This window comes from Leptonychotes weddellii, chromosome 4 (assembly GCF_054177405.1).
Source record: "Leptonychotes weddellii isolate Sample4059 chromosome 4, ASM5417740v2, whole genome shotgun sequence".
NCBI classification, from domain to species: domain Eukaryota; kingdom Metazoa; phylum Chordata; class Mammalia; order Carnivora; family Phocidae; genus Leptonychotes; species Leptonychotes weddellii.
Genome location: NC_138372.1, coordinates 168,726,233 through 168,734,892, shown reverse-complemented (window position 1 = coordinate 168,734,892; position 8,660 = coordinate 168,726,233). Strand labels below are relative to the sequence as shown.

At 65.8% G+C, this 8,660-nt stretch overlaps 1 protein-coding gene across 2 annotated transcripts in view; it reads right to left on the bottom strand.

Annotated features, from left to right (window-relative positions):
* PTP4A3 (protein tyrosine phosphatase 4A3) overlaps nucleotides 1-7,749 on the bottom strand; it is a 32,918-nt gene extending 25,169 nt beyond the window's left edge. Inside the window, exon 1 of one of the 2 annotated variants that reach the window (XM_081816591.1) lies at nucleotides 7,682-7,749. The gene's annotated coding sequence lies outside the window, so the exon portion shown is untranslated. The remainder of the gene's footprint in view (nucleotides 1-7,681) is intronic. The other variant, XM_081816590.1, reaches the window with a different exon arrangement.
* Nucleotides 7,750-8,660: the final 911 nt, after the last annotated feature.

Genomic DNA, 8,660 nt, shown 5'->3' with positions numbered 1-8,660 from the left:
GAGGCCCACTCACCGGCTCACACTTACTGAGCACCTAGTGGACGCCCTCCATGGCTGTGCTCTGGGTCCACGCAAGCTCATGGGGACAAAAGCTCAGTTGCTGGCATGACCACAAAGCTGGCCACAGCAACCAGGCGGTGACCCTGGGGGCCAGGCGCGCACAAATCACAGCACCAGCAACCACAACAGGCTCTCAGCCGTCGAGGAGCCCCTGCCCAAGTGGATCACCCAACACACTGAGGATCTTCTACCCTCGATCCAGCGGCCACGCAGACCCCCTGCAGAGGGGAGGTGAATGGAGAGCCTGCCTTGTCCTGCACCATCAACAGAGGGTACTGCACCCAGGCAGGAACAGTGTGGGGAGCTGAGGCCGGCCCCTGTCCCCAGGCCAGCCTCCCCAGGCTCTGGACCCCTCGCCCAGCAACCCCCGCACCTCTCCAGGCTTCTCCCATTGTAAGGGCATCTCAGCAGGCCCAGGGCCCAGTCCCTGCAGCAACCATCTTTACAGACTTTTTAGTATCTCCCTGCACGGAGGGGGCGAGGCCAGCAATGCGCAGACCTGGAGGGCAGCTGTATGGCTAGGTCACAGGCTGGTGGGCCTGGAGCGCAGGAGGCGCTCGGGAACAGCCGGTGACCCTCCTGGGACAGGCCCACAGCCGCCTGTCCTCAGTCCATGGGCGCCACTAGAAGATCCAGTCTCACCCAGGACTGGCTGATGGCCACGCCTCCCGGCCCGTGCTCCTGGATCCCGGATCCCGCCCAGAGCCCTGGTTCTCACGCTCACTTCCTCACGGGAAGGGTCGGGGAGACACTCACCCTGCCCCCAAAACCCAAGCACACTCTCAGGGAGGGCTCTGCCCATAAGGACCCTGCAACAGAGCCTGCCAAAGTGGGGGAGGAGCGAAAGGGGAGGGAAAGCAGTGAGAACATGGAGGGGACAGGAAGAAACCAGGCGGGGTTGCCACTTGGCTCCCCATGGCCGGCCAGGCAGGGCAGTCTGACCCCCAGCCCACCAGGCTCCTCCTGAAGGCGGGAGGCCGGGCGGGTGCAAGGCAGCCAAGGGCCAGCTGGGGTCAGCGTCCTTCCTCAGGCTGGGCAGGCCCGGCTGGCAGTGTCCGTGGGAACTGTCCCCAGGCCCAGCCAGCCACATTCAGGCCAGTGAGTGGGCATTGGGGCCGCCGCAAATGCCAGGGCAGCTGGGCACATCCCGAGGGGCCCTGATCCTGCTGGAGGCGTGTCCAGACCTGCAAGCTGATCTGAGGGTCTCGAAGGGGAGGGTGGAGAGAACAGGGTCTCAGGGCCACCCCCAGCCCTACTGTCACCATCCACGCCCCCAGACCCTGCCCACCTCTCTACTTCACCTCGCAACAGCCCCACCCCTCAGCCACCCTCCCAGAGGCCACAGCCTCCACCTGCACCCTGCTTCCCTGCCCCCTAGGTTAGGGGTCCCTCCCGCGGCTCCTTGGACCCCACCCCACCCCCGACCACCACACAGACCACCCAGGGCTGAGGCTGTGACTTCATGGGCCACGGCCACGCTGGGCCTTGTCTGAGGCCCGTGTGGGGGGAAGGGGTGGCAAATGGGCTGGACGTACAGATGGACAGCTCCATCCGCACTCCAGCCTGCGTGCCGCAGGGGGCCAGGGAGCACCCAGCTCCGCCCCAGTCCAGCCTCTGTGCTCCCTGCCCCCCGTGCTCCACCGGGGACCCCCGGCCACTGGCTGTCCTCACAGGCCTGGGGGCCCCTCGGGACAGCCCTTCCGGTGACTTCCTGCCAGGGAGGCTGGGGGGAGGGTAAACAAGGCCTCCAGATGGCTTCCTGCGGCTGCCCGGCCGTGGGAACATCCCAGCAGCCGAGGTCATGGAAGAGAGGGTGCAGGGAGGGCGGGGGGCTGCGTCACCCATCAGCAGGGCACCCACTGTGCGCCTTGGGCTGCCTGGACCCCCCCCCCACCCCTCTTACACTTCCCAACATCCCCACAAAAGGGTTTCCCATCCCCATTTACAGAGGGGAAACTGAGGCACAGGCGGGTGAGTTACGCCAAAGGCCAGAGGCAGGACCTCCTCTCTGCCCCTTTATCAGGCTCTTGCCCCACCAGCAGGGCCAGGTCATCCCAGCCCCACTTTAGAGATAGGGAAAACCGAGGCCAGAGAGGGGAGCGTGAGCAGGTGCTTGTGCTGGGATGGGGTCCGCCCCCACTCCCACACACACCTGGAGGCTCCTCGTCTGTAAATGAGGGACAGACAGTCCTGGTTCCGGGCCGCTCTGCGAGGACCACACAAGCCCGGCTGAGGGAGCACGGGGCACGACACAGCTGCCTTCCATCCCAGCACACTTCCCACCCCGCCGCCCCGAGCAGGGTCCTCCACCCCAAACACGCAGCGCCCACCTGAGGAAACGGCTAGCTGTGAGGGGGCCCAGAGCGGGGCTGACCATGGAGCTGCCCCAGCGACACTGTTCACCCCGGCCCCGAGCCCTGGGAGCCCCTCCCCTCTACTGTGATGACCACATCCTTCAAGCCCAGGCCAGATGCCACCTCCTCCCAGAAGGCCACCCAGACTCCCTGCCCACCACAGCCTCAAAGTCGGAGGGTCACACACTCTGGGAAAGCGACTGCTGTCTCCTGCGGGTCTTGCTCACCCATGGGTCCCTCCCAGGGTCAGGACCACCTCTCTCCTCCTTCACCCATTGCCCAACACGGGCCAGCGCAGGCCCGGGCAGCCCCTCACGGGGCACAGGGAGGCAGAAGCAAGGCCAGGCCAGTCGCCTGCATTCCCCATCGGACCACGCAGCCGCCGACATGGAGATGATGGGGGTGGGCACTGACTAATACACGTGGGTCCGGCCAGACCCGGAGACCTGGGTCCACGGCTGCCATCAGGAGAGAGGCCCATTTCAAGTGAGACGCAGAGCAGTCTGCGCCTGTGAAACCAAGCTGATGCCCAGAAGCCCGGAGCCCATAGCAGTGATAAACTGCCTGGGCTGTTTGGATTCTTACAAGGAACATCACTACATCTGGATTACACCATAACGACATAGTTAGGGCGCTGTTTGAATGCCGCCCCTTCCCCCATGTGGGCCCCGGGGCGGGTGGTGCTGTCTCTGCCCACCCTGCTCAGGCCCACCTGGGCCCGAGAGCCCAGCATGACCCCTAGAGAAGCCAAGGCACCACGGGCTGCGCTTCCCCAGGTCACAGGCCCCTGGCGAGGGCATACGGAGAGCCTGGTGTGACGCGGTCATACACAGCGGACGCAGGGCAGGAGGCAGCGGCTGGGCTCTGGCCCATCCAGTCTGCCGTGAGGTCCAGGGTGTGCTCCAAGCGCCCCATTCTCCAGACAAGAAAACTGAGGCCCGGGAAGCACAGGAGCAGGCCTAGGGTCACCCAGAGAGACCCGGCAGAGCTGGGACCATGGCTCTGGGCTCCTTAGGACCATGTGGAGGGGACAGCGAGGTGACCGTGGAGAGCCCCGAGCCACCCCCCCAGGCGCCCCCTGAGTTCCGCATGGCAATTCCCAGCAGATGGGCCACTGGGCAGCCGGCCAGAGAGTAGCCCGAGAGGAGCTGCACAGCTGACCCCAGCAGGGAGATGCAAGCAGGAGAAATGTTGGCTTTGGCAGGTCCTGGTCCAGGCAAGAGAGTGAGGGGGCCAGTGTCCCCACACCAGCAGACGATGGGGGGCGGGACGCCAGCAGAAAGGAGCACCCTCTGGGGGTGGGGGCAAAGTTGAAGAAGAGGTCAAGCCCACCATGTGTAGCCACAGGGGCGGTGATGGGACAGGCGGGCGGCAGGCGGGAACCCTGGGTGGGGTGGCGGGGAATCCTCCGTACCCTCCCGCGCCTCTTCCAGGAAGCCTGAGTCACAAGACGGGCCGCAGGGCCAGGAGAGTGGCTGGGAGCACCAGTCCCATGGGAAGGGGACAGGGCAGGGCGGCCTGCCTGTCAGCCCGCCTCCACCGGCTGGGCCAGCCCTGGCTTTGGGGTCTCTGTAGCCAAAGAGGCCGTGGGAACGGGCTCCTGCAGCTCCCAGAAGGGGCTGTGGGGACAGAGGAGCTGGAGAAGGCAGGTCAGAGCCCCCCATCTGCGACAGGGGAAACTGAGCCCCCAAAGGAGAACTGGCCTGAAGCCAGACAGCCAATGACCTGTCATGGACTAAGTGTGCTCTGGGCCGCCAGGCCTGGACGCTGGGGAGGCCCACAGCAGCACCCATCCTGACATCCTTGACTTAGAGCCCTGTCCCGGCATATCAGCCCCCAGCCAAGCACCCAAGACCCCAGACCCGCTACGTAGGAGCTGTCCTCCTGATGCTCCCACTCCTAGGACCATACCTCAGGGAAGGCAGACCCTACAGGCTCTGCTCCATCCCACCACCCCTGCTCTAGAACACTCCGTGGCTCCCCCGAATCTGAGTTAGGCTGCAGTCTCGGGTTCCCCACCTTCCGTCTTCCCACATCAGCAACAGTGCCCCCTGCTTGGAGGCACCAGAACCTCCTCAGTGACACGTGTGTGCCCCGAAAAAAGCACCCAGTGACTGGGGGTGATGGCCCAGTTGACAGTCCCTGATCGGGTCCAGCCCTCGCTTGCTGACAGACTATGGCAATGACTCCCACCCAGGGTCACCCAGCAGGAGAGTGGGGCCCTGAAGCCACCTTCCTGGCCCAGCCCCTCCCCCAGCAGACAGCTCCTGAGCACGGGGCACAGGGACCTCCCCCCTGCTGGCCTGCGATGACTTTCCACAATCCCGCATCCTGAGCATCCATGCAGGACTCCACCACGCTCGGGTCGGGCACCCAGGACAGAGAGGGGTCGGTGGCGCCAGAGGCCTGGGGACCCCCGGCGGAAGATGAGCGGGGAGATGAGCGGGGCGGGCACAGTTCTGACGGCTGACACCGGCCCTTCCTGGGGCCGCCCTCCCCACCACCTGCCAGCCCCCACGCCAAGTCCATGTCTTCCTAGCACGTCTGTGAGCTTTATCCTGCACGTGTGACTGCCAGCTCCAGCTCCAGCAGCCCTGCTCACAGCCTCTCAGGGCCTGGCACACAGTGGGCTCTCCAGTTTGCTGGGCCAGGGAGAAAGGAAGTCCTGACTGGCTGCTAAGAGCCAGGTCCCAAACCATACTGTGACCCTAAAGATGCTGGCCCCGCTGAGGACCACCGCCCCGATGATGAGAACCCTCCTGCCCCCCGACAAGAAGGCTCAGAGCCATGGCCATGGTCCAGGTTGGAAGGAGCGAAGTGGTGTTCCCCGCACATCTTCTGAGTGCCAGGGCGGTGTCCACCCACGTGACTGACCCCACACCTTGCTGCTCCCATTCTATAGATGCAGAAACTGAGGGCCAAGGCACTAGGTACCTGGCAAGAAACCCAAAATCCAGGCCCTCCCGACTCTTAGCTCAGCCTGCCCTGTTGTACCTGCCGGCCCTGGGAAAAGCCCCACGGGGCAGCAAGGGGTACCAGGGACTCCGGAGAGCAGGTGACAGCTGCAAGGGAGGCTGGGTGGAGGTGGCCCAGCCAGGCAGCTGGTAGGGAGGCCATGCCAGACGGAGGGCACAGGCCAGGGCTGGCCAGAGGGGAGAAACCACAGTGCACCATCTGCTTACAGCCTACAGTGAGGTTTGGAGCCTCTGCGGAATAGGCAAGGCCAAGGTCTTGGGGGAAACCATCACCAATCGCTGGAGCCACAGCCCCAGCCGCTCCCAGCTTTGCCCCTCCTGCCAGATGCTTGCCAGGCACCCCACCGGGGAGCAGGGTGGGCTCACACCAGCTCGGGGCTGACTGTGCGCACCTCTTCCCAGCCATGTGGGCGTGAAGTCAAGCTGGCTAATGCTTCGAGTCGGGGCTTTGGTGAGCATTTCCCAGCACACACTACCCAGTGCCCTGAGGTCATTGTTGAGTCCCCCACCCGTGGCACCTCCAGGAACCCCTCACCTTCCAAACCGCCTCTTGTCTGGAAAAGGAGCCCACCCACCCAGCTTTCTCCCTGTCCACCACCACACCCAGGCCACTGACTCTGCATTGACCAGCCACCCTCGGCCAGGGCCTAAGCTGGCATGGAGGCGACAAAGGGGACTCGCTGGGGCCCCCAGCCACAGCCTGGTGGTCAGGGAAGGTGTCCTGGAGGAGAGCAAGGTCAAGGAGGAGCCGGTAAGCCAAGGAGACAGCCTGGAGGTCCCATCCATTCACCACCTGCATTTTCTCCCACCACACTGACCACCTGGGGGTGGGGGGAGGCCCACGACCCGCCCTGCCCCCCTCCAGCCAGTGGGGTCCTAAAGCTGACCCCCATCACCCACCTCTGATTCCAGCCTGGGGCCTGGCACAGAGTAAGTGCTTAGCAAACAATTATGGGGTGTGTTGGGGGGTGGCCAGCTCCTCAAAGGGACATTTGAGGAGCAGCCTCTCCCCCTGAAGAGCAGCCGTGAGGGTGGCCTGGGTAGCAGTGGAGAAACACCCATGCCTGCCTCCGGTTAGGCCCCGGACTCAGCCTCTCCCGTTGCTTCCTTACAGCAGCCTGCAGGGTGGGCCAAACAGCACCCACTTCACAGATGGGCAAACCAAGGCTCTGGTTAGATCTGCAGGTGAGGAGGACCTGACTCCACCTCACTGGGCCTCAGCCTCCTCAACTGAGAAATGCGGTTAATAACCTCATGGGAGGATGTGAGGTCACCTGCACAGAGCTCTGAAGAGGCCCCTGGGCAAGAAGAGCACAGGTTCCCTCCATGGACCCCATCTGGTCCCCACCCCCAAGCTGCTCCAGCCCAGGTGCATCCCTTAAGTCCAAACACCAGGCTGAGGCCCAGGAACCCACTATCACGTGCAGAGCTGACCACACAGAGCCTGCAGGCCAGGAGACGAGGTGCAGCGCATGCCGAACAGCCAGGGCTGGGGTGGCCATGGGCACTGCGACCTGCTGCCCTGGACGCCCTGCCACCGTCAGACCTGCTCTCACAGAGCAAGTGTGCCAGGCACTGGCCTGAGAGGTCACCACACCACACAGGGGCAGCGCTCTGCCGGCTTGCAGCTGAGCATGCCACCCATCCCAGCCACCAGCTGCCCAGCAGAACCCTGGGGGCGTGTGCAGAGCCACCTGTTTAATCCCTGCGACACCTGGGATAAGGCTGCTGACCTGGTTCTGCAGCTGGGCTAGTGCTTCGAGAGGTAGGCACTGCCAGGCTACCAGGCCTAGCCAGAGCCTGAGGCTGGCCGCAGACCACGTACTGGGACCTGGAGCTCAGCCTCCCGCGACATCCGCTGCCATCCCGGTCCCACCGCGGGACAGGGAAGCCCACGGGGTTCTGATGACAAGTCCCTCGGAACTACGCCCATGAAGAAACTGAGCAGGGAATGTGGCTGAACCAGATCCTGGGCCGGGCCTTCGGGAGGATGAACGGGGGACAGGGGTCACCCGCCCCCCACAAACGGGAGCGGGCTCGGCTCTTCCAGCCGGGGGCGCCCCGCTGCCTGCATGGGGGGTAAACGGCGGGCTGGGCCCGAGCCCGGCCTCTAGCCGGGACCCCGCACGTGGCCGCGCCCAGGCCCGCGTTCCCGCAGCGCAGCGGCCAGGCCAGGGCGCGGGGTCCCGGGACGCGCCCAGTGCAGGAGGCGGCCGCGCTCCTCCTGCGCGCCCACGGCCCCACGCGCCCGCGCCGCGCGCCCCAGCCCGAGCGCGCGCCGAGGAGACTGACCTGGCGGTGCCGGCGCCGGCTCGACGGGCGGAGGCAGGGGCGCGCGCGCGTGCACGCGGGCCGGCGCGCGCAGGCGCGGCCCCGGCTCCGGGCGCGCGGGCCGGGCCGTCGGGTCACGTGGGCGGTGCGGCCCAATGGGAACTCTCCCTACGCCGCGGCCGCGCGCGCGCGCCCCGGAGGCCCCGCCCGGACGGGAAGGGGCGTGGCCATGGGGGCGGGCCGGGGTCTGACCTTGGGCCCGGGCCCCCGCAGGCCGGCTGAGGCTGGGACTGCCAGACCGCCTGGGGCAGTCAGGGCCCGCTTGACCCCCGAGTGAGGATGGAGGGGGCGAGGTGCACCGGGGCTGAGGAGGGGTCCAGAGACCGAGAGTTTTACAAAACTTAGAGGTGCCCCCACTTACAGGTTTCCCCACTTATCCATGGGGGCTGAGCCCCAGATGTGCCGGCGGGGTTGCCGGAAGGATGGGGCCTGGATAGCAGTCACCCAGCGGCAGCACTGAGGTCTCCTATACAGGGGGCCCCTGAAAGTGGGCTCCTGGAGGTGGTCCTCAGGGCCACGGGGACCTCGCGCCCTCAAGGGCGGGCCCACACACAGAGGTGCCTGGTAGAAGTGAGGCCCCACGCTCCTCCGTTTCCCTGTGCCACATGGGGCGTGCCACTTCAGCCACCAGGACTGGTAAGGGGGTCCCCTTCTGGATCAGCACTTCCTAGGGAGCTCGTGGCTAGGCCAGTGGTGAACTGTGGAGGAGACCCGGGACAGAGGGGGACCAGAGAGGCAGGCACAGAAACAGGTCTCCAGTCTCCCCCCACACCAGTCCATGGATGCCCCTGCCGCAGCCCAGCCTCTCCTCCCAGCTTGGAAGCTTGCTCTGGTACCACCTGCACTTCCCGAGGAGGATGCCCTCCAGCTGCCCACCCTCAGCAGCCACAGCGACCCCGGAAGGCAAGAGTGAGAGCCCGCCCCTCTATGCAGAATCCTT